Raw genomic sequence first — 5,758 nt, 5'->3', positions numbered from 1 at the left:
CTTTATATATGAGAGCTGATGTTATTTAAATATCGTCTCTGAAAGGTTTAATGAAATGGTCAGAAACAATCGACAGCCTGCCTAACAATGATTCATCGTCGCGTAATTCATTTTCATTTCGTTATATATGCACTATTCAACCATTATTTCATTCGTCGCGAAAAAAGAATGCATGATTGGCCTTCCGGTGATAAATCACTGGCATTGGCGACGATTTCCCAGCCACCCCTTTGAATACTTGATCTCTCCCTCTATCGAAGGATGTTCCCACGATAAAAAGAAGACGGTGCAATCACCTTAGATTGCCGAGAGGAACAGTATTTTTTCGCGTTACATGATTAATAGAGTTCATTGAGCACTCTGTCTCCTCCGATAAGGCGAAAGTCTGATAAATTTCCAACGGGCCTTCTCCAAGTTTTTCCTCGAAGATGATTAATCAGGCAGCCTTTTCACGAGACTGATTCCGGGACTTCTTGAATGCGGTCCGTGATGAGTCCGGGAATTCAATCCTTGCAAATTGGACCCCCAGCTCTCCCAGATAATCATTGTCAAATATTGATTCGTCTCAAATATAGACACCGTTCGATAACCGCTTTTCGGACGGTTCAGTCTCAGAATGTTCTAATAGTTTGCGCTCGACGAATTAACGACTATGCCTTTATATATGTCTTATTTAAACAGCTGAATTTGATCGATCCAACTCTCTTGTGTAAAGAGTCAAAGATAGTTCATCTTCGAAATGAACGGTTCTAATCACGTGCATTAATCAAATGAGTGAACGAATGAACGATTTCTCTATCTAAACAGTTTCAAGTAGGATTGATTAAATTCTCGTGAAGTATTTTTAAATACAGTTCTCCTTGACTATAATTTATGATTAGTATATCATATATAATATGATTAGTATATCAGTTGAACCAGCAAATGAATCATTAGAAATTTAATTAATATTTAAAAAAATATTTTCATTCATCAATTCATTTTTAAAAGATATTTTTTAAATTTGACTCTTTTTTTATTATAGAAGGTTGAAGGGTTAAATGAAAATGATGTTGGCAGTGAAAAAATTGGTAGACTAGATTGGGAGAGATAACGACGTGGCATTTGATCTCAGGGGGACACTGGAATCGAATTTATTTCACGTAGCCTGTAGCGTTGCGACGTGTCACGACGCTCGCGTCCCGAGCATCAGCAATTTAGCCCATTCAGTGCTACTGCGTTCGATATGATATCTCGCGGCTGACACCTGTGCAAATTCGCGTTGCCACTGACAATTGAGTGCCGACCCTAATGCCCAACCGGTTAAACGGCATATCTTCCTCTGGAACCGATTAACCCTGGCAATTTCGCGCTCCTGTACAGAACAATACTGCTTATTCTCCATTTGTTTCTCCCTCGAATAATTGAAGAATAATTTAATATATACGAAAAATTTAGAAATTTCAAACGTTCAGTAAAAATAATTAGAAATTGGAATTAACGAACGAGAAGTGAAGAAAATATCGAATCGTTATTAAACGTAGAATCTTTTTATAGAATTTTTCAATCAATTATTTATTGAAAGCACAGAATTCACGGTATAGTTCTTTTTACACGATGCGCTCTCTTTTTTATATCAATTATTTTTAAATGTAAATATCGCAAAAATGAATTGAATATCGCGTGAGCGGAAAACCTGGAAACAGGATTTGTTTAATTAATTTTCTACCGGTCGGAAATGAAAACAACGATGGGCGTGCTTCTACGAAAGAAGCAATTTTGTTTCCGAGGAAAGTTTGCGAAATTCGGATTCATATTCGTTCCCACTGACACCTACGTCCTCGACTTATTCCCGGGCAACCTGAATTTCAACGAGTCGTGTACATTTAAAATTCAGATCTTTTCTAATTAAAAGATGTTTTGTTCTAATTCGCGGGACTTGGTCCAAAAAATTCGCCGGTGAAAAGGGAAAGTTTTTACCCTTGACCCGGCGACGCTCGGCTCTCGAGGGTTTCCACCGTTTCGCGATTTGCATAAATGAAAAAAAAAAAGCAGAGGGTAAAAAAAAAAGGAGATATGTCAGAGTTTTTTCGGTATTCTTCTTCCCGGAATTTCTCTCCTCTATTTACATTCCATCCCTCGTGCGTAACCACCGGAATACTTGTCGTCGCGTAACAAGGGACTGATGTCCAATTTTCTGGTTGCAATTCAAAACAGATTCTGGCTTCTTATCAAACATAAAAAGCTTCTCCATTCAACTGAACACGATTTCTTATCATACAGCAGAGACAAATTATTTTTATTTAAAAAATCTCGTAAAGTATTAATTCTATGCATGCATGAATAAAATTTACAGTCTATTAACACTAGATTGCCCAAGGAAGTCATTTTGACTGCTTTTGGGCAAATGTACAAATAATAATGCATAAATTATTTTTTTTCCCAAGTGAAGTAAATTTGTTTTTATTGTTAACATTTACTAATAACTTGTTATATGACTGTAAATAATATAAAAAATATTAAAAATTAATTTTAGACAAATTTCTTTACACATTATTCTTTCACAATGCAGTCATTTTTACTGCTTTGGGCAATATAGGTATATACTAAGTTTCAGTCTTTCTAGTGTTAATAAATATTTTGTCACAACGAATATCTGCATTAATTAAAAATGATACAACAGGCAGTTATCAATTTTTAACGAAATTTCATAATTTTCAACGAAATAGATAATAAATAGTCGTTTCCGTTTAGAAGCTGATCAACTTCTTGAAATAAAAACAGTCGCGTTTATTGAGGTCAAACGATACTGCGTTTCGTAGTCTATTAATAAATATTTTGTTAAAACGAATGTCTGCATTACTTAAAAATAATACAAGATATCAGTTATTAATTTTTCTGAACGAACAACGAAATAGATTGTAGATAGTCGTTTTCGTTTGAAAGCTGATCAACTTCTTGGAATAGAAACAGTCGCGTTTAACGAGGTCAAACGATACTGCGTTCCGCAGTCGATAATTACATCAACGAGCTGTAGGATTATAACACCGAGCGTAAATTCGCATACCGCCGCCGCTATTAACCGAATAATGCATCGCCCTTTGCGCGGCATTAACCGAAACGAAATTATGAGGAAAGTGCGACGCGAAGTAATTACAGTCGACCATACAACCCCCCCTCCCTTCTATTCTTGATTATTATGTCCGTGTCACTGTTTCTGTCTTCATTAACGCTCCATACTTTTTCCTATAATCATAATAAGCTCCGTTGTATCGATTAAGCGAAATGTTCCTCTGGAAATCTTCAGTATAAAAATGATTTTCAAATGTCTCGTGGCACAGCTGCTTTTATTATAGAGGGTGTCTCAGAAAATGTATTAGAATCGAAGAGAGGCGATTCTGAACAATAATTTCCTCTGTGAATTTCAGAAACACCTCCAGAATCATCTTTTTTATGCTGTAACATTTTTTCTGCGACACCCTGTGTACTGTTAATACAGCATTATTTTAACACTAGATTGCCCAAGGAAGTAATTTTGACTGGTTTTGGGCAAATGTACAAATAATAATGCATAAATTATTTTTTTTCCAAGTGAAGTAAATTTTTTTTATTGTTAACATTTACTAATAACTTGTTATATGACTGTAAATAATATAAAAAATATTAAAAATTAATTTTAGACAAATTTCTTTACACATTATTCTTTCACAATGCAGTCATTTTTATTGCTTTGGGCAATATAGGTATATACTAAGTTTCAGTCTTTCTAGTGTTAAGCAAGTAGTAGACATATTATTATCACTATAGTAGGTTTTTATTATTTTGATTGAAGTCACGTGATTAAAATGAATAATTTTACTAACGTCGGAAATATGATTGACTCTTACTACTGCGAAGTAAAATCGTTGACTTTCTATTGACTGACGAACATCTGAGATGAGATTTCTCGATTATTATTATTATTTCAAAGAATTTCGAAGAAGACAGTCGGAAACGAATGAATCGCATGAAACCCAACTCTCTCTACGAGAAATTCCGCGAAATCCGCTTCTGTAAATCTCTCTCTCCCGTGATTTTGTCCGATTTTTGGTGCTGACGTTTCTATCGCACTAAAATTTTGACCGATATCGAAACGTCAAACGATCGGAAATTGTTTAAACGTTATTCACCGGTGCGTCGCGACCCAATCAAATTTCCTCGTTTTCCACGCGGTTGATAAATATCGCGGACCATTGAAAAACTTCGCGTTTGATCGATGCACTAGGAATGACCGTCGCGCTCGTTCTTCGTTTATTTTTATTGCCGTCGCGATACACTTTTATGTAACGATTCTCATTTCTCTCTGTAACTATTGCCATCGAAACGTCAAATGAAATTAATTAAAAGAGCTTTTAAGCAGAGAGAGAGAGAGAGTTGAAACAATTCAAGCTCTTTGTGATGTTCCTCGCATATCGCGTTTGATTCTACATCGCCGTTGTAATAGATTTTTTTATCCCATTCCCGTTTATTCGTTTTAATCAGACACCAAATGGAACTAATTAAAAGTGTTTAAATCGGGAAATGAAAACAATCTGATGGTTTTCACATATGATGTTTTATACTATCGTAGCCTGAAACGAAGACAGAATTAATTAGCATCGCGTAAGCGCGAAGTTTTCAGTATTCCATGCAGTAATTAAAGTTGGATTCATATTATTGCGTTTTTACCGGATATCGCATTAGCCGTTCGTGCACGGATATAAACGGATTCCGAATAAATGGGAACTGCCCCGGCGGGAGTGGCGCGAGAGGCCGGTCCAATTTATAGCGGGGAAAAATTTATCACCGTTCCCATCCGCGAAAGTTGCCTTTATAATTTAGGGCGTCTCCTTAATTGCAGATTATTTAATCGCCGCGACGCGAATTAATTGAGCCCACCGCTCCCGTTCAAGTCCCTCACTCCATCGTCGACAAACAAAATCCTGCAACGACGAAGCAAACATAATTCTCTTTATCGTATAATTTATTTTGTAGTATTTCCGTACAATTTGTCGTGCAATCTCGTTAGATTTTTTTTAATGTAATCAGGCGTTCGTTTAATAGATTTTGTATAATCTTGACTGGCCTCGTTTTGTGTCAAGTAAAGCCGTCAGTAATGCTTGCCATGCGAGTGTTTTTTTTAATCGCATCGAGGAAAGCTGAAAGATCTGGTAATCATCTGTGTTACAAGGCAGAGAAGTGTAAAGTTCAGCGTCGTTAGAGTGGGGCGATTGGGGCACGCTAGCAGATTTTTATTAAGATTCGCGACTCGTTAAGCTTGTCACGCGAGCACGTGTGAAATTAAAAAAAAGAAACCGGCACCCTCTTTTGTACGGCCGTCCCCTTTGGTGGAGTCTCCAGACGGATTTGCCTGGATTATTAGGTTTTGGAACGTCGTTTGCAATGACAGAGGCCCGACGTCGTCGTTAAAATCGTCGAGTGGGCACAAACCCTTTTGTGTCGGCCGACGCGTAATTACCGCGGGACAAATTGTCCGCCGGATATGCCCCGTAAATTACGTAAGAAAACGGTCCCGAAGAGTCGTTTCTCTGTTGTCACTGCTTCTCTTGATTGATCGACCTTATTTATCGAGTTCTGTTATTTTATTTGAAATCTGTTCTCTTCTTCCCTTAATCAAATCTGTTACAATCTTGGCTGTTTCTTTCATGATAAAATCTGCGCTCTTCCTTTCCTGATAATAAAATCTTTCCTCTTCTTTTGATAAAATGTCCGTCTAAAATTCGATTAAAGTCTCGATTTT

This window comes from Ceratina calcarata, unplaced genomic scaffold (assembly GCF_001652005.2).
Source record: "Ceratina calcarata isolate Rehan_Ccalc_2016 unplaced genomic scaffold, ASM165200v1 scaffold275.2, whole genome shotgun sequence".
Classification (NCBI taxonomy): domain Eukaryota; kingdom Metazoa; phylum Arthropoda; class Insecta; order Hymenoptera; family Apidae; genus Ceratina; species Ceratina calcarata.
This window is presented reverse-complemented; position numbering follows the sequence as displayed.